Below are 27018 nucleotides of genomic sequence, written 5' to 3' on the forward strand. Positions count from 1 at the left end.
TCTTTCTTCTATCTTCTTTCTTCTATCTTCTATCTTCCTTCGGTTTCTTCCTCCATCTTCTTCTTCTTCTGGTTCTTCTGGTTCTTCCTCCGGTGTTCTCGTCCGGCATCTTCCTCCACGGTGCCGGCATCTTCTTCCCTTCTTCTTCTCGGGCCGCTCTGCATCCACCATGATGGGAGGCTCCCGCTGTGTGACGCTTCTCCTCTTCTGACGGTTCTTAAATAATGGAGGGCGGGGCCACCCGGTGACCCCGCCCCCCTCTGACGCACGGGGACTTGACAGGGACTTCCCTGTGGCATTCCCTGTGACATCAGAGGGGGGCGGACAGGGAAGTCACCGTGCATCAGAGGGGGCGGGATCACTGTCTCTTGTCATTTTTAACATTTTTGACACTTTTTTTGTGAAATGGTAGGGGTACTTTTGTACCCCCTTACCATTTCACACAGGGGGGAGGGCCAGGATCTGGGGGTCCCCTTGTTAAATGGGGCTTCCAGATTCCAATAAGCCCCCTGCCCGCAGACCCCCACAACCACCCGGCAAGGGTTGTGGGGATGAGGCCCTTGTCCCCATCAACATGGGGATAAGGTGTTTTGGGGAGCTACCCCAAAGCACCCTCCCAATGTTAAGGGCATGTGGCCTGGTACGGTTCAGGAGGGGGGGCCGCTCTCTTATCCCCCCTCTTTTCCTGCAGCCTGCCAGGTTGCGTGCTCGGATAAGGGTCTGGTATGGATTTTTGGGGAGACCCCACGCCGTTTTTTTTTTTAATTTTGGCGTGTGGTTCCCCTTAAAATCCATACCAGACCCTTTGGGCCTGGTATGGATTTTTGGGGAGACCCCACGCCGTTTTTTTTTTTAATTTTGGCGCGTGGTTCCCCTTAAAATCCATACCAGACCCTTTGGGTCTGGTATGGATTTTGAGGAGGACCCCCACGTCATTTTTTTAAAATTTTGGTTCGGGGTTCCCCTGTGGGGAATTCCCATGCCGTTTTTATCAATGAACTTTTATGTGTATTGTCGGACCGGCAATTCATTAATAGCCGCGAGTAGTTTTAAATGACTATTTTTCCTTTGAAATGTCATTTTGCTGTCAGACTGTTCTAAACACGGGAAACATGCGCCCCTTTACAGGCATACTATAGACACCCCCCAGGTACGAAATTTAAAGGAATATTACACTTTTATTGTTTCACTATAAGCATTATTAAAATCACAGCTCCTGAAAAAACAGCCATTTTAAAAACTTTTTTTTGCATTGATCCATGTCCCCTGGGGCAGGACCCAGGTCCCCAAACACTTTTTATGACAATAACTTGCATATAAGCCTTTAAAATTAGCACTTTTGATTATTCATGTTCATGTCCCATAGACTTTAACGGTGTTCGCGTGTTCGAGCAAATTTTTTGCCTGTTCGCATGTTCTGGTGCGAACCGAACAGGGGGGTGTTCGGCTCATGCCTAATGACTATACATAAATGAATGATGTGAGTAATGGGTATACACTGCCCCTTATCGATTAAATCCGTTCGAGTATGAGCATACCCCGATAATATTAAAGGGGTTGTAAAGGTTTTTTTTTTTTTTTTAAATAACAAACATGTTATACTTACCTTCACTGTGCAGCTCGTTTTGCACAGAGTGGCCCCGAACCTGGTCTTCTGGGGTCCCTCGGCGGCTGTTTCAGCTCCTCCCCGCAAGGACTCACCACCTTAATGCGAGCTCCCTCCCATGGTGGTTAGTTCTTGCGGGCGCACTCCCGTGATACAGCCAGCGGCTATAGCTGCTCACTGTATCACTCGGCCCCGCCCCCGGCACGCCGCGTCATTGGATGTGATTGACAGCAGCGCGAGCCAATGGATGCACTGCTTTCAATCCATCCACTGTAGCCAAACAGCGGCCAGGCTGAGCGGCGAAGAGGATGTCGGGAGCGAGCGTGGGACTTTGGAGGGGTCAGGTAAGTAAAACGGGGGGGCTGGGGGCGGCGGTATTGTTGGAAGTTCTTTCACCTTAATGCATAGAATGCATTAAGGTGAAAAAATGTTTACCTTTACAACCCCTTTAAATATGATATTACTATCTCATAGGTTTTGGTGGTTTTTGCCGTATGAGAGTTTAAATATAAAATAAATTTTAAGTAAGGGTTTGCTAGTTATATATATATATATATATATATATATATATATATATATATATATATATTTTTTTTTTTTTTTTATGTTCCTAGATGTGGTTTTAAGTGCATATATATTTAGGTATGACTATGTAATTTTATACATATACACCAATATTCTTGGTAACTATGTTATGTATTTATCTATTATTTATCTATTTTTAATATTTTTAATATATTCACTTCTAATTGTATTGATATATTGTATACTTATATAGTTCTATGTTTCATGTTAGCCGGTTTAAGTATGGGGTGCCGGTCTGATCTTCCCACGTTCGTCCTGAGTAGTTTAACACAGCATTGTCAGCGTTAAATGTTTTTCATTATATGTAACAGGCAAAATGGGGAATCCATAGTTATTATCCTTCACCATTTGTATGCGTTTATTTCTGCATATAGACGTTTCTTCCATAGCATTACATGAGTTGTGCACTGGAGTGTCTCCAGGCCACAACAAAATGGCTGCGTATGGGATATATTAACTGACAGGTTCATTGTCCAATTAAATCATCCCCTGATGAAGATACGAAATACCCCTTGTATCGACACACTTAGGGGAAGGGGACAGGACGGAATGCTACACACACCATCTGTTGGGAACGATTAGTACGCCACCCCATTACCGGCCGTCACCGATCGTTACCGCTGTTTTAGAGTGAAGCAATGTAAGCGCCTTGACATTGTGAATACCCATTGTGGGTTTTTATTGTGATTTTAAATAAAGGTAATACATACTGCACCATGAAGTTCTCTTTATATTGATATACTGAGGTATAAACTGGACTGCTGTGAGGAACAGAGGCACAAGTGCAACCTATCCAGGATTTAGCATACAATACCGAACCCATAGAGGTTCTAAGCCGCATTTTGACCAAGCTTAATCGCAAGGTCACACGCCCTAAGGTGAGGGGCTATCAGCTGGGGGGGGCACTTATATGAGCACACAGCACTTTAGTTTGTGTTCCCTGAAACACATGGATGGATTTTGGAATGTTTATGAACTGTTAATTTGATCATAGCACTAAGCTACACAGCACCGAATCGCACAGATGCAACACTGAACTACATGGATGTAGCACTGAATCGCATGGATGCTATTTCTTTGGAATTTTTTATCTAATATTGTTTGAACATTGCACTATCACTGAATTACAGAGATACAGCACTGCATTGCATGGATGCAACACTGAATCACATGGATGATTTTTTTCTTGACATATTTATTTATTATTTGTTTGAATATTGCACAAATATTTTGGAATATTTATATATATTTTTCACAGGCTTTTTGAAGCACTCTTATTAATTCATTTATTTATTGAAGTTTATTGCACATTGTATAGTATTTTGGACATTTTATACATGTCACGAGAGAGCACAATACCACTTTATTAATTATATATTTATATTTATCATTTGTAAGATACACTACTTTGAAAACCTGATTTGGTCAACCACCTGGAGGCTCACAGGACTATTAATTAACAGGTTAATATAGGGTTCCCTGGTAGGGCCTGGGGTGGAGCCATGCTTAGAGGAGAGGTTATAAAAACAGCCAGGTGAGAGTGGATGGCCTCTTAGTCTGAACACATGAGGAGAGGTAAGCAGACAGAGAAAGATTAATGCATAAGCATGACAGTACCCCCCTCTTACGAGGCCTCCCCCTCCCCTGCCTGGGCCCAGGCTTAAAGGGAAACTCCAGATGAAACCTCCTCAACAGACCAAGCACAAAGTTCTCAAATGCAGTGATCCAAGACCTCTCCTCAGGACCAAACCCTTTCCAATGTACAAGGTACTGAAGAATGCCTCTACGGCACCTGGAATCCAGAACTTGACTAACCTCATACTTTAAATTATCCTCAGAGACCGAAACCGAGGTAGGGAGAGGACAAGAGGACTTATTGAGGACTAAAGACTTCTTAGGAATGGGTAAGGGCATGAGAAGACCATCAGGAGTCTGAGCAGGGTCCCCCAGACCCTTAAAGATGAGCCCCTGCACAGGATCATCAGACTGGGCAGAGATCGACTGAATAGTATCGCCAGGTGTAGCGACTATCTCAATCGCATCACAGGGCGTAGTGACTGTGGAACTTGCGGACAAGTTAGCCTGGCTGTGTATTCAAGGGAGTTTAGGGACAGGCAAAGGTAAATGGTTATGCAAACTGGAGTGAATGATCGGCTTAGGTTCATAGGTAGGCTCCTCATCCAGAGTGCCACATGATCTAGAGAGTGCATCAGTCCGACTATTGCAGGACACATCCCAGAAATTGCTATATACAGCAGGAAGAGCAGAAGATACTGGGATGGTGGCAACAGGAAGTGTCTCTTTTGGGGTAACCTTGAGTAGGCAGGAAGAGGAACAGGAGGAACCCCAACCCAGGATCTCTCCAGCAGTCCAGTCAACGTGTGGAGAATGGAGCCGTAACCAAGGAAGACCTAATATGATAGGAGATGAAGCCTTAGGTAAGACAAGGAAGGATATCCCCTCCTGGTGGAGTGTCCCTACCGACATCTTAACAGGGAGGGTCTGGAAGCGGATAGGGCCCCCTGGGACAACAGTGCCATCAATCGCCAAGATCACCAATGGCGTTGTAAGGGGAAAAAGGGTAAGTCTCATGGAAGATGCAGTTTCCCAATCCATGAAATTGCCAGCGGCTCCAGAATTCAGATGTGCCGAGACCGAACGAGAGGAAGCGCTGACATGAAGGAATACAGAAAGGAGAAGACAAGAAGGTGAAGGTGATATCTCAGGGTCTAATACTCCACCTTCCAGATGTATTAGCCCCAAGCATTTTTCCGGACGAAGAGAACAAGTGTCACAAAAATGACCTTTGACCCCACAGTAGAGGCACAGGCCCAGAGTTCTGCGCCTAGCACGTTCTTCGGGAGATAACTTGGTCCAGCCCAGCTGCATAGGTTCCTCAGCAGTAGAGATGAGCTTCGCGTTCGAGTCGAACCCATGTTTGACTCGAACATCATCTGTTCGATTGTTCGCCGAATTGCGAACGATATGGGCTGTTCGTGCCAAATTTGAGTGGCGCGTCGCGGCCCATAATTCAATGCGGCATTGCAGTGCATTGCTGGCTGATAAATGGCCAAGAATGCACTATGACTCGCATGCTTGGCCAATCACAGCGCCGTCTGTACAGAGAGCTGTAATTTATTTTATTTATTTATTTAAGGTACTTATATAGCGCTGTCAATTTACGCAGCGCTTTACATATACATTGTACATTCACATCAGTAATTGGCCAAAGCCAGGGTGGCTTTGGCCAATTATGGCTCAGGGGGTTTAGTACCCGCCCCACACTATATAAGGCCACCTGCATGTCGGCCCTGTGTAGTGTGTTCCGGGGTTGAGAGACAGTGTAATTTTATTTAAGTTAGATAGATTAGGCAGGACAGTCAGTCAGTTAGCTGCACTTAGACGCCTTTCACACTGGGGCGGTTTGTAGGCGTTATTGCGCTAAAAATAGCGCCTGCAAACCGCCCCTAAACAGCCTCCACTGTTTGTTCAGTGTGAAAGCCCGAGGGCTTTCACACTAAAGCGGTGCGCTGGCAGGAGAAGAAAAAATCTCCTGTCAGCCGCTTCTTTGAAGCGGTGAAGGAGCGGTGTATTCACCGCTCCTAAACCGCTCCTGCCCATTGAAATCAATGGGACAGCACGGCTATACCGCGGTAGTACCGCGGCTATAGCCGCGCTATACAAGGGGTTTTAACCCTTTTTCGGCCGCCAGCGGGGGGTTAAAATTGCACCGCTAGCGGCCGAATACCGCGGTAAAACAGCGCTAAATATAGCGCTGTTTTACCGCCGACGCCCCCTACCGCCCCAGTGTGAAAGGGGCCTTACAGTGTATTGTGTATATATATATATATATATATATATATGCATCCCAGGTGTTGTGTGTATATATATATATATATATATATATATATATATATATATATATATATATATATATATATATATATATATATACTGTATTCAGTTTAGCTAGATCTGTTCCTGTTATTATCTTCCTACTGACAGGCAGGCAGGTGTTGTTACAGTATTTGAAGAAAATTGCTGGTGTTCTTCTGATCCTATTAGTCCTATTAGCTACAGTATTTACAGTTAGTGTAGTGCATCCTCTGCACAGTGTGTACCTAAAGCTACCTGTAGAAGATTGGTGGTGTTTTTCTGATCCTATCACTACCGCAGGCAGCTACATTATTTTTTAATGTAGTGCGACCTCTGCACAGTGTTCAGGTAAAGCTACAAGTTAGTGTAGTGCGACCTCTGCACAGTGTTCAGCTAAAGCTCCAAGTTAGTGTAGTGTGACCTCTGCACAGTGTTCAGCTAAAGCTACAAGTTAGTGTAGTGTGACCTCTGCACAGTGTTCAGCTAAAGCTCCAAGTTAGTATAGTGCGACCTCTGCACAGTGTTCAGCTAAACCTACCTGTAGAAGTTTGGTGTTGTTTTCCTGATCCTATCACTACCGCAGGCAGCTACATCATTTACACATTAGTGTAGTGCGACCTCTGCACAGTGTTCATCTAAAGCTACAAGTTAGTGTAGTGCAACCTCTGCACAGTGTTCAGCTAAAGCTACAAGTTAGTGTAGTGCAACCTCTGCACAGTGTTCAGCTAAAGCTACCTGTAGAAGGTTGGTGTTGTTTTCCTGATCCTATCACTACCGCAGGCAGCTACATTATTTACACGTTAGTGTATTGCAACCTCTGTACAGTGTTCAACTAAAGCTACCTGTAGAAGGTTGGTGGTGTTTTTCTGATCCTATCACTACCGCAGGCAGCTACATTATTTACACGTTAATGTAGTGCGACCTCTGCACAGTGTTCAGCTAAAGCTACCTGTAGAAGGTTGGTGTTTTTTCCTGATCCTATCACTACCGCAGGCAGCTACATTATTTACACGTTAGTGTAGTGCAACCTCTGCACAGTGTTCAGCTAAAGCTACAAGTTAGTGTAGTGCGACCTCTGCACAGTGTTCAGCTAAAGTTACAAGTTAGTGTAGTGCGACCTCTGCACAGTGTTCAGCTAAAGCTACCTGTAGAAGGTTGGTGTTGTTTTCCTGATCCTATCACTACCGCAGGCAGCTACATTATTTACACATTAGTGTAGTGCGACCTCTGCACAGTATTCAGCTAAACCTACAAGTTAGTGTAGTGCGACCTCTGCACAGTGCTCAACTAAAGCTACAAGTTAGTGTAGTGTGACCTCTGCACAGTGTTCAGCTAAAGCTACCTGTAGAAGGTTGGTGTTGTTTTCCTGATCCTATCACTACCACAGGCAGCTACATTATTTACACGTTAGTGTAGTGCAACCTCTGCACAGTGTTCAGCTAAAGCTACAAGTTAGTGTAGTGCGACCTCTGCACAGTGTTCAGCTAAAGCTACCTGTAGAAGGTTGGTGTTGTTTTCCTGATCCTATCACTACCGCAGGCAGCTACATTATTTACATGTTAGTATAGTGCGACCTCTGCACAGCATTCAGCTAAAGCTACAAGTTAGTGTAGTGCGACCTCTGCACAGTGTTCAGCTAAAGCTACCTGTAGAAGGTTGGTGTTGTTTTCCTGATCCTATCATTACCGCAGGCAGCTACATTATTTACACGTTAGTATAGTGCGACCTCTGCACAGTGTTCAGCTAAAGCTACCTGTAGAAGGTTGGTGGTGTTTTCCTGATCCTATCACTACCGCAGGCAGCTACATTATTTACACAGTAGTGTAGTGCGACCTCTGCACAGTGTTCAGCTAAAGCTACCTGTAGAAGGTTGGTGGTGTTTTCCTGATCCTATCACTACCGCAGGCAGCTACATTATTTACATGTTAGTATAGTGCGACCTCTGCACAGCATTCAGCTAAAGCTACAAGTTAGTGTAGTGCGACCTCTGCACAGTGTTCAGCTAAAGCTACCTGTAGAAGGTTGGTGTTGTTTTCCTGATCCTATCATTACCGCAGGCAGCTACATTATTTACACGTTAGTATAGTGCGACCTCTGCACAGTGTTCAGCTAAAGCTACCTGTAGAAGGTTGGTGGTGTTTTCCTGATCCTATCACTACCGCAGGCAGCTACATTATTTACACAGTAGTGTAGTGCGACCTCTGCATAGTGTTCAGCTAAAACTACCTGTAGAAGGTTGGTGGTGTTTTCCTGATCCTATCACTACCACAGGCAGCTACATTATTTACACAGTAGTGTAGTGCAACCTCTGCACAGTGTTCAGCTAAAGCTACCTGTAGAAGGTTGGTGGTGTTTTCCTGATCCTATCACTACCTCAGGCAGCTACATTATTTAAACATTAGTGTAGTGCATCCGCTGCACAGTATTCAGCTAAAGCTACAAGTTAGTGTAGTGCAACCTCTGCACAGTGTTCAGCTAAAGCTACAAGTTAGTGTAGTGCAACCTCTGCACAGTGTTCAGCTAAAGCTACAAGTTAGTGTAGTGCAACGTCTGCACAGTGTCCAGCTAAAGCTACCTGTAGATGATTGGTAGTGTTCTCACACTAATAATTGATTTTGTAGTTGCAGTTGCAGTTGATTTTGCTAGCTGCAGTATCAGTATATATATATATATATATATATATATATCCCAGCTTAGTGCAGCTACATCTCACTGCAGGCCATTAGTATGTCTGGAAGGCCAACAAGGAGAGGCAGACAGTCACAAGCCAATAAAAGAGGGCAAGCAGGCTCTGTGTCTAGAGGCAACAGTGCTGGTCGTGGACATGGTGCATCCTCATCAGCACGTGGCTGTGGGACATGCTTGGCCTTTTTTTTGGCAGCTGGCCGCGTTGAGCCGCAACATGTGGAAGACTTGGTCGAGTGGATGACCAAGCCATCATCATCCTCCTCATCCTCTCTCACCCATGCTCAGGGTACCTTGTCTGGCAAAGCAGCTGCCAACGCAGCCTCTTCCCTCGGCTCAATGGCATCAGTGACTACTTCCCTAGCCCCACCATGTCCTCCTGAGGACTCCCTCGAACTGTTTGACCACAGTGTTGGGTACATGCTCCAGGAGGATGCCCAGCATTTAGAAGGCTCTGATGATGATACTGAGCTAGATGAAGGCAGTAACGTGAGCATGGACAGAGGGAGTGCCCAAGAAGGACAGCAATCTGGCAGTCATGTTCCCCCTGCTGCAGCATACTGCCAGGTTTGCTCTAGTGATGAGGAGGAAGGGGATGATGAGGTCACTGACTCAATGTGGGTGCCTGATAGGAGAGAGGAGGAGGAGGAGGCACATCACCGACGAGGCAGGATGCCCTCCAGGGGCAGCACACTGACTGCATCACACCTCAGAGCTCCGCATGTGCAGGGTGCTGCTGTCTCTGCGCGTTATTCCAAAAGTTCTTTGGTGTGGGCCTTTTTTGAGACGAGTGCATCAGATGGCACCGCTGCTATTTGCAACATATGTCTCAATCGTATCTCGCTTGGGCACCACATGCTTGACCAGATATATGTTGACCTGCCATGCAGTTCATTGGCAAGCGTACCTAAAAGACCCACACCAAAAAACAAAGAGGACCTCTCCTTACTCATCAGCTGGGATCTCCAACCCCACTATACCTTTAGTCCTCTCTGAGACCTGCACTGAGAGGAATGAAGATGTAGAATTAGGTGTGTCACAGCCAAGTACTTGCGGGCAATCTGCTATTGGTACACCGATGTCAGATTGTACCAGGCAAATTTCCCTGCCCCAGCTGCAGCACCGCAAAAAGAAGTTTGCTCCCAGCAATCCACATGCCCAGCGGTTGAATGTTAGCTTGGCAAAATTGCTAGCACTTCAACTGCTGCCTTTTCAGTTGGTAGCCTCTGCCCCCTTCCGTGAGTTTGTGGAATGTGCGGTTCCTCAGTGGCAGGTTCCCAAACGCCACTTTTTCTCATGAAAGGCGATTCCGGCTCTCTACCGGCATGAGGAAGGCAATGTCTTGGCCTCGCTGGACAGGGCGGTCAGCGGTAAGGTGCATATTACCGCTGACTCATGGTCCAGCAGGCATGGACAGGGACGTTACCCAAGTTTCACGGTACATTGGGTGACTCTTCTGGCAGCTGGGAAGGATGCAGGACAAGGGGCAGTAGTGTTGGATGTTGTTCTGCCACCACGCCTCCAAAATGCCACTACCAGTGATTCTGACACACCTCTCTCCTCCACCCCCTCCTCTTCTTCTTCCTACTTGGCCTCTTCCTGTGCTTTGTCCTCGGAACCAATGGTGCTCCGTAGGCTTTCAAGGGGCTATGCAAGTACGCAGGCCAAAAGATGCCATGCGGTGCTTGAGCTGGTGTGCTTGGGGGACAGGAGCCACACTGGGGCAGAGGTTCTGTCAGCACTGCAGGGGCAGGTTCAGAGGTGGGTGATGCCATGCCAACTTAAGGCAGGAATTGTGGTTTGCGACAATGGCACCAACCTCCTCTCCGCCCTCTGACAGGGACAAATTACCCATGTGCCCTGTTTGGCACATGTCCTTAACTTGGTGGTGCAGCAGTTCTTGGGCAGGTACCCTGGCTTACAGGATGTCCCGAGGCAGGCCAGGAAAGTCTGTGTGCATTTCCACCGGTCATATAATGCCAGTGCTTGGCTGGCAGACCTCCAAAAGGAATTTAACCTGCCCAAGAACCGCCTAATCTGTGACATGCCCACCAGGTGGAACTAAACGCTGGCCATGCTGCAGCGGCTGCACACGCAGCAGTGGGCCATCAATGAGTACCTGTGCGACTATGGCACCAGGACAGGGTCAGGGGAGCTTGTTTTTTTTTCCCCACACCAGTGGGCCATGATCAGGGATGCATGCACTGTCCTGTCACCATTTGAGGAGGCCATGAGGATGGTGAGCAGTGACAGTGCATGCATCAGTAACACTGTCCCCCTTGTCCACCTGTTGGAGCACACGCTGCGTGGAATAATGGACAGGGCACTTGAGGCAGAACAGAGGCAGGAAGAGGAGGACTTCCTTAGCTCTCAAGGCCCCTTTATCCAGACAGTGTTCCTGCATGCCCGCCGATCATACAGGAAGAGGAGGAGGAGGAGGATTGTGTCAGTATGGAGGTGGAGCCTGTCACTCAGCAATAGCAGCAGTCTTTAAGGGATCATTTACAGTCCCAAGAAACACATGGACTTGTACATGGCTGGGAGGAGGTGGCTGCGGATCATGTCGTCCTTAGTGACCCAGAGGACTCCGGACCAAACGCCTCAGCAAACCTACGCTGCATGGCCTCCCTGATCCTGCAAAGCCTGTGTAAGGATCCTCGTATTCGTGGTATCAAGGAGAAGGAACAATATTGGCTGGCAACCCTCCTTGATCCATGTTACAAGGGTAAGGTTGCGGACCTTATCTTGTGGTCGCAGAGGGAGCAGAGGATGAAACATCTTCGGGAGGCCTTGCAGAAAGGTCTGTGCAACGCGTTCCCAGAGACTGGGAGGTTACAAATTGCTGTTTCTGTACAATGTGTTGCTGAGGCTTCAGTCAGTCAAAGAAGGAGCGGTGGAGAAGGTGGCCATCTGACTAATGCGTTCAGACAATTTTTTAGTCCGCAGCCCCAAGGTATGATCGTTTCCAGCAACCATTGCCAGCCTTTGTTTTACATGGTGCAGGAATACCTAGGGGCAAGATCTGACTTGGACACCTTTCCCACCGAAAATCCTCTGGGTTACTGGGTCTTGAGGATGGATCACTGGCCAGAGCTTGCACACTGGCCAGAGCTACTTGCCTGTCCTGCATCCAGCGTTCTTTCGGAACGCACATTCAGTGCTGCTGGAGGCTTTGTAACCGATCACAGGGTGCATCTGTCCACCGACTCGGTTGATCGACTGACCTTCATAAAAATTAATCAGTCTTGGATCACCACCAGCTACCAAGCACCTGATGCTGATGTAACCGAATAATTTTTTTTGAAATGTCAGATCCTTTCAAAGACTGCCTATGCTGATGCTGAGTGACTATCCTGTTATGCTGAGTAATTATCCTCTTCCTCCTCAATGATCATGCTGATAGCTTGTAAGAACATTTTTGCTTCTGGGTGCCGCCACCAGTGCCTAAGGCCCAATTTTTCAGCCCCTGTTTAACAGGGGCGTGTTATTACAATTTTGGATGCAATTCTTTGCAGCAGGGCTAGTTCCTGCGCTCCAACTAGAGTATCTGTGAGGGGTTACAGTGTTGTGTCACCAGTGCCTAAGGCAAAATTTTTCAGCCGCTGTTTAACAGGGGCGTGTAATTACAATTTTTGATGCAATTCTTTGCAGCAGGGCTAGTTCCTGCGCTCCAACTAGAGTATCTGTGAGGGGTTGCAGTGTTGTGGCACCAACACCAGTGCCTAAGGCCCAGTTTTTCAGCCCCTGTTCAACAGGGACATGTAATTAGAATTCTTGATGTAATATTTCAGAGCAGGGCCTGTTTCTGTGCCCACCAAGGACTTACAGTGTTGTGGCACCAGCACCACCACCACCACCACCACCACCAAAGGCCCAATTTTTCTGCCCCTGTTCAACAGGGGCATGTAATTACAATTCTTGATCTAATATTTCACAGCAGGGCCCTGTGAGGGCTTACAGTGTTGTGGCCACTATAACACCTAAGGCCCAAACTTCTGCTGAGTATATAGGGCAGGCCCCTACTTTCAAACATCCAACTTACAAATGACTCCTACTTGCAAACGGAAGGAGACAACAGGAAGTGAGGTGAAATCTACACCTAGGAAGGGAACTTCTCTCCTGTAAGAGTTAATATGGGAAAAACTTTTCTCCTTTACATTGATGCTTTATCACCAATCCTTGTTTCACTAAAAACCCCAAATTCTCAAAAAACATTTGTCATTGGGACAAAAAGTGAGGTGAAATCTTCTGAAGAGGAGCACAGACAGCAAAACAAATGTCACAGGGGTGCTAACCCTTCCCTATGTTTTCCAAAAAGCTTACAATAGATTTTTTGGCTGGAGCTAAACATGTTAAAAATTTACTAGTTCAAAATTACAAAACAATTCTACTTAACAACAAACCTACAGTCCCTGTCTTGTTTGCACCGCCTGTATACTGCTGTTCAGAGTATATAGGGCCTGGGGGCCCCACACCTTTCTTTTTTTAATTTGGGTGTGGGGTTCCCCTTAATATCCGTACAAGACCCAAAGGGCCTGGCAATGGACTGGGGGGTACCCATGCCCTTTGACTCACTGATTTTCATCCATATTGCCAGGACCCGACATTACATTAAAGCCGCGAGCAGTTTTAAATAACTTGTATTCCTTTAACCACTTAAGGACCAGCCTCGTTTTGGATTTTAGGTGTTTACATGTTTAAAACAGGTTTTTCTGCTAGAAAATTACTTAGAACCCCCAAACATTATATATGGTTTTTCTTCTAACACCCTAGAGAATACAATGGCGGTCATTGCAATACTTTTTTTTGCACCGTATTTGCGCAGCGGTCTTATAAGCGCACTTTTTTTGGAAAAAATTCACTTTTTTGAATAAAAAAATAAAACAACAGTAAAGTTAGCCCAATTTTTTTCAATATTGTGAAATATAATGTTACACCAAGTAAATTGATACCCAACATGTCATGCTTGAAAATTGCGCCCGCTCGTGGAATGGCGTCAAACTTTTACCCTCAAAAATCTCCATAGGCGACGTTTAAAAAATTCTACAGGTTGCATATTTTGTGCTACAGAGGAGGTCTAGGGCTAGAATTATTGCTCTCGCTCTACCGGTCGCTGTGATATCTCACATGTGTGGTTTGACCACCGTTTTCATATGCGGGCGCTACTCGCGTATGCGTTCGCTTCTGCGCGCGAGCTCGTCGGGACAGGGGGGTTTTAAAATTTTTTTTTTTTATTTTTATTATTTATTTTAAAATATTTTATTTATTTTTACACTGTTTAAAAAAAAAAAAATTGTTTCACTTTTATTCCTATTACAAGGAATGTAAACATCCCTTGTAATAGAAAAAAGCATGGCAGGACCTCTTAAATATGAGATCTGGGGTCAAAAAGACCTCAGATCTCATATTTACACTAAAATGCAATAAAAAAAAAAAAAAAAAAAAAAAAAAGTCATTTAGAAAAATGACATTTGAAAAAATATGCCTTTAAGAGGCGTGAACGGAAGTGACGTTTTGACGTCGCTTCCGCTCAGCAGTATCTTGGAGACGAGTGAGCGCCATCTTGGCCTCACTTGTCTCCTGACACACAACGGAAGAGGACGCGATCGCCTCCGCCGCTACCGACGGCTCCGGTAAGCGGCGGAGGGCACCGGATCGCGGCGGGAGGGGGGGCCCCTCTCCCGCCACCGATAAAAGTGATCTCGCGGCGAATCCGCCGCAGGGACCACTTTTATCTGAAAGCCGGCCGCCGCACAAAAACGGGGATACCGGGGTTATGGCAGCTAGCTGCTGCCATAACAACGATATCCCCGTTCAAACTTAGGACGTATATAGTCGTGCGGCGGTCGGGAAGTGGTTAAAAATGTAATTTTGTGCAGGGACTGTTCTAAGCACGGGAAACATGCGCCACTTTACAGGCATACTATAGACACCCCCCAGGTACGATATTTAAAGGAATATTTCACTCTTTTTTTTTTTTTTTTACTTTAAGCATCATTAAAATCACTGCTCCCAAAAAACGCCGTTTTTAAAACTTTTTTTGCATTGATACATGTCCCCTGGGGCAGGACCCGGGTCCCCAAACCCTTTTAAGGACAATACCATGCAAATTAGCCTTTAAAATGAGCACTTTTGATTTTGAACATTCGAGTCCCATAGACATCAATGGGGTTCTAACGTTCGTGCAAATTTTCGGTCCGTTCTGGTGCGAACCAAACCGGGGGGTGTTAGGCTCATCCCTACTCAGCAGGTAGGGGGTGCTCCTTGGATCGAAGAGAAGGGACAGGGAGCTCAGGCTGCCTAAAGAATGGGGGGATGCTGGCGTGTTTTTTCCAGGGCCCTCTCCTGACAGCAAATATCGATCTGGTTACACAAGGTGATGACACCGTCCAGATCAGCAGGGAGGGATCTTCCTGCTAATTCATCCTTCACTCTATCAGAGAGGCCATGTAAAAAGGTTGCAACTAGGGCCTCATTATTCCAGCTTAATTCAACTGTGAGGATAAGGAACTGAAGAGCATACTGTCCCACAGAAGCGGACTCTTGACAGAGATGTAAAAGAGCACTGGCCGCTGAGGAGACACGACCCAGTTCCTCGAAGGTATTCCGAAAAAGTTTCAAGAAATCAGACAGGCTAGAAACCACTGGATCATTCAGTTCCCACAGAGCAGCAGCCCAGGCTGCCGCCTCGCCAGACAGGAGGGATATAATATAGGCTACCTTCGCCTGATCGAACAGGAAGTTTTGGGGCTGGAGTTCAAAATGAATTGTGCACTGGCTAAGGAACCCCCTGCAGGCCTTGGAGTCCCCAGAGAAGCGGACCCCGGAACTGGCAGTTGTAATAAATGTGTGGCTGTGACTGGTGCGATAGGTGCAGCAGCAGATAACAAATCCTGAAGGAATCGCATCACCTGGGTCTAATGTGATTCCTGGGTCTCAAGTCTGCGGACTAAGCCCTGTAATGGATCATCTGCCAGAAGCAGCACATCAGCCGGGTCCATGGCTGATTAAACTGTCAGGTCACCTGAAACCAGGTGACAGATGCACTCCGTAGAAGTCGGAAGTGCACCGCTAAGATAGTGGACACTAGGACTGACTGCTGCCGATATTACCCAGGGAGGATCAGGAAGCAGGTCTACTGGATCACTAACACAGATCCCAGTGGGAGCTAAAGCATAGATTCCCCAGGGCGCGGAGTCTTAGAGCCAGTGGGTGTTCACCAGAGCCTCTAGTGGTGAGGATGGACTGCGCTGCAGTCTGGCTTCAGGTCGCGGCCCCTAGGGTCTCACAGCTCATGCTCACAGTAGACTACAAGAGAAAGAGGCAGCAGGCTGGAACAACAAGGATAGTAAAGGGATAAGGCAGAAGTCAGGGCGACTAGTAGACAGGAACAACAGAGTACACACCAAAGGTTCAGGGTCACAGGCAAACAGGGATAGTCAGGGACACACCAAAAGGTCAGGGTCACGAGCAGACAGGAATAGTCGAGAACACGTCAAGGTCGGTAATGGAGACAAACAAAGAGCACACCGCAAGCAGGAAACAGGAAGCCAAACACAAAATGAATACACAATGGTTGATCAGCACCACTGGCTTGCAGTGCACAGGTTAATATGGGGTTCCCTGATAGGGCCTGGGGTGGAGCCATGCTTAGAGGAGAGGTTATAAAAACAGTCAGGTGAGAGTGGCTGGCCTCTTCAACTTGGAACTCTGCCCAAACAGACAATTGTACCCCACTTCCAAGCAATGTTTCACATTCATATTATTGGCCACAAAGATCTGTGTGCTAAGTATACCTTTTGTTTCATTCTCATAGGGGAGAAAAGACTTGAGACGTCGGAAGACAACAGGAACCCCCGCCTCCGAAAGAAGGGGAACAGAGAACACCACAATCTGAGGATGTGGAGGAAGGAGAGGTGGAAGAAGTGATTGAAATTGTCACAACAGGTTAGTGTCTGACACCACAGACTCAGGTAATAGATGTATGCCTGCATATTTATTTGTATGTATTTTTATTTTAGGTGATGTGCAGGTTGTGGAAGAACAATCTACTCATTTCACCAGTGACAGTGCACAACGGCTTATCCAGGACATAATGTGGTGTAGTCAGGATTTAGACCTTATCAACGAAAAAACCAAGGAGATTGAACAAAGACTGAAGAACATGATTGATGTACTAGGGAGAATCTAAATCCAAAAAAGATTACACCTTTTTTTTTTTTTTAATAAAATGTATCTAAAGTTTTAATACAGTTTAAAAGCCAAATTTGGAAGATGCACACAGTGGGGTTGGTTTACTAAAACTGGAGAGTGCAAAATCTAGTGCAGCTCTGCATGGTAACCAACCAGCTTCTAACTTCAGCTTGTTCAGTTAAGCTTTGACAATAAAACCTGGAAGCTGCACCAGATTTTGCACTCTCCAGTCTTAGTAAATGAACCCCAGTGTGTCAATATGTGCTATCTGCCATCAGGCGATTTCAATGTATGCATTTTGTGGGTGCAACCCCTTCCTCCCAACTCTAGTAGGTGAGAGGAAGTGGTTGCACACCCAAAACACGTCCATTGATCCCCCGTGATGGGAGATAGCACATGTTGACATTAGGTATGGGATCAGAAAGTAAATCCCCATTTTGAATCACAATTTGTGTGCATCTTCTAAATTTGGCTTTTACAGGGTTGACTTCACCCCATCTGATGAAGGCAAGATCAAGACATTTTTCACACTATAATGTCTGATATTGCCTTCATTTTTGCAATGAACTTTGTAAATTCCAGAGTTGTGTATGTTATGTTTGGAAACATGCCTGTTTCTGTACCTTTTTTTTCAAGGTAAAACTTTTAAAATAAAAGATGTTTTTTTTTTTACCACAAAATGATTTACAATGCACATGTGAATGTGCATGGAGTAAAAGGCTTTCTACTCAACAATGTGTGGCTTCTTCTTTCAATGCTCAATAACAGTTTTTGTGTTAAGATGGTGTTTACAGTGACAATGGGTGTTATCTAAATAATGTTAAAACCACTTGGCACTACAAGTGCACTAGGAGAACCTAGGAGACTGATAAAATAAACACAAGCAGTAAATCCAAATCAAGATTTTATCATATCAATTTTTTTTTATTTTGAAAATATTTAAAATTAGCTGGCATAGCAATGGCCCCCCTACCCATAAAATGTTCCACATATTTTTCACGCACTTCAAGGGTGCTTTGGGGGGCAAGCCAGGACGGCCAGCTTCCAGGGCCATCATTGGATTCTCATGAAGTCCTGCCTCAGGCCCAACTGTGGCAACATAACCAGGTGTATTTCACTTTAAAAAGTTGTGCAGTATGCAGCAGGATAAAACAATGTGGTTAAGTTTGTGCTCCACCATGTTAATTGCTGTTAGAAATAAGCGGAACCGGCTGGCCATTATCCCGAAGGTATTCTCCACAACTCTTCTGGCCCTGGCTAGCCGGTAATTAAAAACCCTCTTCTCTGGGGTGAGGGTACTCTGGGGGAATGGCCTCATCATGTGATCACCCAGACCAAATGCTTCATCAGTGATAAAAACAAATAGGAGTCCTCCGACATTCTCTTCTGCAGATGGCAATCCCAAGCCACCACTGTAGAGATGTCCATAGAACTCAGTCTGGGCAAAGACTCCACCATCTGACATCTGGCCATTCTTCCCCACGTCCACATAGAGAAACTCTTATGTCGCCAACACCACTGCCATCAACGCGATACTATGAAACCCCTATAGTTAAAATAGTATGACCCTGAATGGGGTGGTGGGATGATGTGGATGTGTTTCCCATCAATTGCCCCTCCGCAGTTGGGAAAGTCCCAACGATGAGCAAACTGGGAGGCCACAGTCTGCCATTCCTGTGGCGTTGAGGGAAACTGTGGAGTCAAACCAAAAAAAAACCTAGTAATTTTGCACATAAACATTGCAAGCAGATTAGACACAAACATTCTTGGCCAACATCAGTATAACATTTATTTAAAGGAGTATTTAAAGACAAAAGTATAAGGTCCACTTATCAGATTCCTCATCCCCTCTGATGGCCCATTGTAAACATTTTAGGGGGGTTCCAAATGAGTTTGGGAGCCAACAAAAAGCCTCTGGCACTCTGCCTGAATTTAAGGACAACAATAACATTTGGACACATTTTAGGGGGTGTTTAGGGTAAAGCACTACAATGGAGCTGACAAAATACATTGTTAAGTGACTAGGCTAGGTGTATATGGGCCCAGGATAGCATGCTGGGGAGGTCAGTGAAGGCAAATATGCATGAAGGACAAAAAAGAGCATTAAAAGATTACAGCATGCATGAGGATAAAGAGGACATTCACAGCATATTACAATCAGGGTAATTATGGAATGATGAAAGAAATACAATACATTAGCAAACATTAAGTACATATAATGTGATGTTAAAGGAGACAAACTTACCCTAATATAGTCCTTCTGCAGGACCTGAATGATGGCAGAACAGGTCTCTTGAATAATGATCCCCAGAGCCTGGGGGTGGTGACTAGCCTCTGCTCGGGAGTGATGGCTTGCCGCATGCAGGTGTCCTGCTTCATAATATAAGGGGTGAGCAAAGCCAACAAACAATGAAAAATGGGGACCGTCATCCAGAGAAAATTCCTGAAATCATCAAGGTTATTCTCCTGGATCTCCCACAGCAAAGGCAAATGAGAGAATTGGTCATGCTGGAGTAACCAATTCTTGGTCCATGAACTCCTCCCCACCCTGTTCATGGACTGGGCTTGGGTCAAAGTAAGAACCCCAACACCAAGCCCCTGCACAGCACGAACTCTACGATGAGTACGTAACCGTAACAAGGCTTCAAAACGGTCGGCTGGTCAGAACGAACTAAACAAAACACACTGAAGAACAGCAAGACCTGTGAAGAGCAAGCTGAAAATCAGTAATGAGCGGACAAGAACACACTGAAAAACACATACGAACTGACTACATGCACTGAAAAACAGATATAAACCCACAAGCCCAATTGAACAGCAGTAAAACGATCTGAAAAAGCACGAGTCTGAAAAGCGCAAATCTTCTCTCACCAAACTTCTACTAACACGAGACTAGCAGAAGGAGCCCAAAGGGTGGCTCACTGGCTATTGAACTTCCTGTTTCTAGTCCCGTCATACGTGTTGTACATCACCGCATTCTTGACAGTCGGAATTTGGTGTGACCGTGTGTACGCAAGACAAGCTTGAATGGAATCCATCATAGCTTTTTCTGACCAAAATTCCAATCATGTGTACGCGGCATTAGAGTACCAGAGGACCAAGCATCTTTGTCACAAGGGGTGAAGGACAGTGGCTACGTAGGGCCTCCAAAAATAAACATTTTCATAATATAAACTTGAACAAACTGCACATCAACAATTACAAGGAACATTAATTTCTATTATTTTGGAATCATTTACCAGCTTGACCATGACACATAAAGCAATTTGTTCTGATAAAATATATTTCTGCCAAGTAATTTATAGCAAGCAAACCTATTATATAAATAACCTAACATTTGCATATAAGCACCTAATATTGTGATTTAACTTTACAGATAATAACTTGATAAAAAAATAATCTTTAGTATGGAACATACAGTAAGGAACATTATTGCAATCATTATCATTTGTAGACATTATTTCACTTTCAGTTAGCGGCAACTAAGGATGTATTTTCAGTGTCTGAGCAAAGAGTTATAAATTTGGATGAAGTATTTACGAGTACCACCAACACAGATAATTCAGGTGATTTAAATCATGCATTTAAGAAGTTGAACCATGTATTTGAGAAAAAGACTTGAGCCTGGTGGGACATAGTTACCTTTGATAGGTATATAGGTGCTAATACGGTCCCACGCCATTTCAGGTGGGATGTTCCACCTAATGACAGATTAATGGATGAGGAATCCTTAAATGGTTGGTTCAATTTCTTTATTCAGAAGGGAATAGAATTATTGCAATTTTTGCTCAAGTGTATACAGACCAAGATTGGGAAGCTTGACATGCAGATTCAACAAATCAAGGAAATGCCAGAGCCACAAAAAGATTGTCCTGAGTTTGTGAAACTCGCCAGTGATTTTAGGGTTAATATAGAGAAGTGGGCAAAGGAAGTGAAAGACAAAAAAATGGAAGAGGTTTCTTAGGGATACAGGGGATTACAAAACTGGAACAGTGTTTAAATGGCAGCAGAAGGTATAAGAGAGGTTAGCTCTCAAACTGCTACTCCCATAAGATCAGTCCCTCAGCATAATGAGGCTAGTAAATATGGACCTCATTATGGAAGGAATCAACAGGGATATCAAGGTAGAGAGGCAGAAAGGGTGGACAGTAGTAAGCAAAGAGTACAGGGATTTAAGAAACCTTTTTTTAATGGACCAAAAAATTTTAATAAGGGGAAAGTGTCAGGGCTGAGCTCAGCCCTTCCTTCTCAAAACTGGCCACTCAGCTGTTGGCTAATTGCCAGCTTCTATCTCTCCACAGTGACTCACCTGTTGATGATATCCTGCTCACCAGTCCTACCTACTTAAGCCGTCCAGTCCAGATGATCTCTGCCTTCGCCTTGGTCACATCTGTAGAGACGCTCTCCTGTGTTCCTGTTAAAGACTTGCTTGGCTGACATTCCTTCTGGCTGGAGATCCTGCTTGCTATTCTACTACGCTCATCTCTGGCTCCCTGACATTTTGGCTTGTCTGACTATCCATTCCGGTTCCTGAACTCTGGCTATGTTTTGACTATGTTTACTCTGTTTACCTTTTTTTATTATTATTAAACAAGTGTGATTTAACTGTACTTCTGTCTCAGTCTGATTCATGGTTTCTGACAGTAGACGAAGGCCATGAACTCAGAAGATGCAGTCAATCCACTTGTTGGTAATATTTTTTCCAGATTGGATGAGCAGGATCACCACATGGATTAGTTTGCCATGGTGTTACAAACACTCCTGAGTCACACTGCTCACCTGGAATCTCCCACTGTAGCTGCTCCGGTAGAACCTGTGTTTCAGGCTGTCCCTGCTTCTGCTCCAGTTTCTGTGCAGGCACCCGCCTCGAGTATTACCTCTATAATGCCGTGTACACGGTCGGACTTTTCAGCTACAAAAGTCCGACAGCCTGTCTGACAGACTTTCAACAGACTTTCAACAGACTTTTGGCGGACTTTCGACGGACTTTCTAAAGACCGGACTTGCCTACACACGATCACACCAAAGTCTGACGGATTCGTATGTGATGATGTACACCGGACTAAAATAAGGAAGTTGATAGCCAGTAGCCAATAGCTGCCCTAGCGTCGGTTTTTGTCCGTCGGACTAGCATACAGACGAGCGGATTTCTGGGTCTGGCGGAGTTACAATGTAAAGATTTGAAGCATGTTCCAAATCTAAAGTCCGTCAGATTTGTGACTGGAAAGGTCTGCTGAAGGTCTGGTGAAGCCCACACACGATCGGATTGTTCGCTGGATTTTGTCCGTCGGCGTCTGTCAGACCAGTCCAGGTGAAAAGTCCGACCGTGTGTACGCCCCATAAGAGGTATGTCTGGTTTTGCTCTGCTTCCCCAGTGATTTGGGGGTGATCCAGTCCAATGCAGAGGGTTTCTCAACCAGGTTGAGATATACTTTATGATGCTGCCCCAGGCTTTTCCCACTGACAGTAGCAAAGTAGGTTTTGTGATATCTTTACTTTCTGAGAGAGCCTTGGCCTGGGCAAACCCTCTATGGGAGACGCAAAAACCTGTTGTCTTGAGTTACCCTGAGTTTGTGGCTTAATGTTTCCGCATGCTCCGCTTCTGCTGCCTAGTGCCTCATGTCCGTCAAACTGTTGCCGATTACGTAATTGAATTCCGTACTCTGGCAGCAGAGGTTGCTTGGAACAATGAGGCCCTCGTGGCTGCTTTTTCTCATGGTCTCTTGGATACCATGAAGGATGAGATAGCACCCCTAGATATACCCACTGATCTGGAGAAGTTGATCACGTTTGCCATCCTCATTGACTCCAGACTCAGAGAAAGAGTCCCTTTTAAGGAGCACTTGTGGAAGCCTCCTGTACATTTGTCTCCGAGCTTTGCAGTCCCACCCTTGCCTCTCTCACCTCCAATGCCTCCTGGTACCGAGTCGGTCTGTGAAGATGAACCCATGCACTTGTGCTTCACGCATCTCTCTGCGGATGAGAGAACTCTTTGGAGGAGGGAGAGATTGTGCCTTTATTGTAGCCAGGCAGGTCAATTTTTGAAGTCTTGTCCTACCTGTTCAGGGACCGCCCAAACCTTGAGGTCTTGTCACAGACAGACCTTAGGTGGTGATGTTTCATCCCTAGTTATCTGGAAGGATAAGCCCCTGGTTTTGGTTACCCTTTCTTGGACTGAGTTGTCCATCGAGATACAGGCTCTAATCGACTCTGGGGCTGCAGGCCTGTTCATTGATGCTGCCTTTGTATCAAAGCACTCGATTCTGCTGCAGCTGCGTGACACTCCACTTGCCATTGAGGCTCTTGACGGGAGACCTCTAAAGCCTGCCCATGTGACTCATGAGACTGTTCAGTTGTCCATGGCCGTAGGGGCTCTTCACCATGAGATAATCCAATTACAAGTTATTTCCTCACCTAAGTTTCCGCTGGTTATTGGTTATCCTTGGTTACAGAGGCACAACCCCTCTTTTGATTGGCTCCATGCTGAGGGGCTCTCTTGGTCGCCACAATGCAGTAAGACATGCTTTCAGAAGGTAGCCAAGGTCCTGTGCACCTGCTCACTCTCCTCCCTGCCAGAGGAGTACCGCGATTTTAGAGATATCTTTGACAAAGGTCAAGCAATGTCAATTGCTTTCATCTAGAGTACCTCAATAGGCTTACAGTGTGAAGAGATCACCAACACCAACACCCAAAGCCCAATTTGTGTTACTTCTAGCCAAATCTGTGAAACAGACAACAGTATTTATCAAAAAAATCTGTAATCGTGTTCCAAGTGCACTAAGTTGTGGCCTCATCATACAGACTGGCTCCTCAAGCCGTTGTTTAATAAAATAAAGAAGGTTTGCAGGGAAATTGTCATTGTTTTGGCTTTATACATGTAATTTTTGCTGCAGCAGGTTCTATACACTTTACAGACAGACTAAGGGGACCCCCAGACACTCTATTTAAAGACATTTTTAATTTTATTATTTCACTTTAAGCATCAGTAAATCACTGCTCATTTAAAAATTTAAAATGGGCATTTCTTCCAAACGTTCGCGATGGTTGAGAGTTCTGGCAAGAAACCGAACAGGGAGTCATTTGTGTCAGGTCTGCCAGGAGATTCCAACTGTCACTCCGGTTTCCTGACCGGTAATCTTGTTATCCCAGTATCAGGTGGAGGGACAGTTGAGATCCTGCAGCCAGTGTCAAGGGACCACAATAGAAGGTGCAAACAGGCTATATCAAGGAACACTAAACAAACAACTCACAGTTAGTAGAGAGTGAAGTCAGCAAACCAAGGCAGCAATCCACGGGGTATACCAGGAAGAGGCAAGGTCAGGAACAGGCAGAGTCATCAACAATGATCAGCAAAATCCAACAGAGTAGGGGGCGTGGCTTGGCAAGCGACTGAGATGGAAGCGTTCTAGAGGAGCTCCCAGACCGACACAGCCTAAAGCAGGATAACCCGAGAAGTACAGACCCGGAGATGGGTAAACAGACCCCGCAGACACCCCACTCCAGATCACGCCGCAATTCCGCTGCCAGAAGCATTGCAGATCTCCTAAAAGCACAGACGGCCCCACGAGGTAGCGGTACAGGCTCCAAGATGGCACAGGCCCCACAAGAAGAGGAAGATTTTAGTGAGGACTCACAATCAGCACCGGAGGAGTCAGGTAGGGGACGCAACCGCTCTAACAAACCCCTCACATATGTGGACATGTCCGGATTCGCTGCTGATATCAAATCTACATTCTCGGCCGCCATCACAGACCTAAAATCTAATTTACTTTCACTGACTGACAAAATGGAGACCGTTGAGGCAGCGGGCAGGCAAAGGGACAGAGCCCTAAATAGGCTTGAGAAGGTCACTGACTCACATGCCGCACAGTTCATAGAAATGAACAGACATTTAGAGGACCTTGATAACTGCGGGAGGAGGAACAACATCAAGGTGACAGGGATTCCTGAGACGGTGGACTCTGATCAGATTATACTGGCATTACAACGTGTCTTTAATTCCCTGCTGGAAAGACAGGAGGATATGGACATAGAGTCTGTGAGAGCTCACAGAGCCCTTACAGCCAGAGGTCCTGACACGGCCCCCCCAGGGATATTATCTGTTGTCTTCAAAGTTATCCACTCAAGGAAGACATTATGAGAAAGGCACGCAGAAATGACCATACTGTCTTTAACAGAGAACATATTATGCTCTTTCAAGACCTCTCCCAAATCACTCTGAAAAACCGTAGAGCACTGCGTCCCCTCCTGGACAAACTCAGGGAACACGACATGCGCTACACATGGCACTTCCCTTTTGCTCTGGTGGTAACGCTGGCTGGGAAACAACACGTATTACGCTCGCCATCTGATTTACCAGATTTCTGTTCAGGACTTGGCTTAGACAAAGTGGAATTACCTGAATGGTATCAGGAATTTGCCCTACCACCACTCACAAGAAGCCCACACACATCGCCATCCTCCACGCCAGAGAAACAGTTCCCCAAACGGATGAAACATGGCCGCGGCGGAGGTCAATACTCAGGGACACCTAACAGGCAACAAAACCCCCACAGGTCTCAAGCAGAGGAGTAAGACATTATGACTACAACCCTAGGTCCTGATACTTTAACCCCTGTCAGCTCCCATTATAGGCCATGGTTCCTATCAACCGCAATTTTTCACCTTCCCAAGGATTCTACAAACAACCTAGCGGCACCAGAGGTCTTTCACATAACCGCCACAAGCTAAATGGACTTAGCTTATGTAAACCTCTCATCCAGACAACAGAGTCTTGCAATACCATGATAAAAGAGGTCTACTTCTCCTAAGTATTAAGTTTTTTGACGATAGACAACACTCCTAGATATTTTATCTATTCAAAACGCATGATAACATCCTGGTTCTTTCTGAGCTAAGCTTTGGGAAATCGCAATACTTCTAGGATGAAGTAATGCAGGTGGTAGCACATAATTGGAGCAAGAAACACTTCTCACAGAATCCAGGGAAGATTCTCAGGATTTCCTAGAGACATTTTATTCTTCTCAGACAAATCCTTCCACAGGGTTGATCCTTAAAGACGCTAGTCTTATTTTTTTCTTTTTTGGCCTAGATTTTCAGGCTGTGTCATTCTTTTTAGTTCCTTACTGTTTGGTTTTCATTACCTACATCACATTTTTTATATTTTTCTGAATTGGTTTATGTTATGACCTCGTGATTAGGACTTGATCTTCATCACGAGACCATTGGATGTGACTAACCCACCTCGGTGGTAAACCACCCACAAACCCACAAAGTGCACTTGGGCCGGAGGCTTCACGACCCAGGTGCACTAACCACTCACTTTAGAAAAAAATAGTTTATTATCCAAAGTCTATTTACTTGAAGAATTTCTCCGATAATTTAGGATTCGATCTCTATTCTTGAATCCGACTCCTTTTGTTCTTACTGCCACTTCCTCCTCCTCTCTTTCCTATATCTTTCTTACGCTCTCTCTCCTTGGTCTCATAGCAACTACTTTTAACACTGAGTAACATAGATTTGTCTTTACAGAGCTAAATTGAAATACCCCATCCCTGGTCTGAACTCCAGAGATGGCCTTCACGTCACTTGGGAGGAGGCCCATGGTGATCTCTCACAATATTAGGGGGCTGAACATTCCTGAAAAACGTGTTTCACTCCTCAGGGAGCTGAAGAAAGGTAGGCCACAATTTGTTTTCCTACAGGAAACACACTTCAGAACCAACCAAGTCCCTAAACTTACTAATATGTACTTTACTACAGCATATCACGCAACCAATGACTTAGCAAATACTAAAGGGGTGACAATTCTAATCAGTAAAGACACTCCCTTTACCCTCACAGACAGACTGACAGTCCCAGAGGGCCGCTACATCTTTATCAAAGGAACTTACGGACACAGAAAGTTGACACTGGCAAATGTGTACTTCCCCAATTCATCTCAGGTTGCCTTCTGTCAGAAGGTTGCTCGAGAGCTTAGGGGCTTTGTATCGGGGCTATTGATCATGGGAGGAGACTTTAATGTCTCACTAAACCCTATTGCAGACTCCTCCACTGGAAAGTCTTGCATCACA

At 45.5% G+C, this 27018-nt stretch overlaps 1 long non-coding RNA gene across 1 annotated transcript in view; it reads left to right on the plus strand.

The window, feature by feature from the left end:
- LOC141140018 (uncharacterized) overlaps positions 1-17540 on the plus strand; it is a 58784-nt gene extending 41244 nt beyond the window's left edge. The window contains exons 2-3 of the long non-coding RNA XR_012243880.1: positions 16569-16699; positions 16774-17540. This is a non-coding gene — a long non-coding RNA (uncharacterized lncRNA). The remainder of the gene's footprint in view (positions 1-16568; positions 16700-16773) is intronic.
- The last annotated feature ends 9478 nt before the right edge of the window (positions 17541-27018 follow it).

The sequence above is a fragment of the Aquarana catesbeiana genome, linkage group LG04, assembly GCF_042186555.1.
Source record: "Aquarana catesbeiana isolate 2022-GZ linkage group LG04, ASM4218655v1, whole genome shotgun sequence".
NCBI classification, from domain to species: Eukaryota; Metazoa; Chordata; class Amphibia; order Anura; family Ranidae; genus Aquarana; species Aquarana catesbeiana.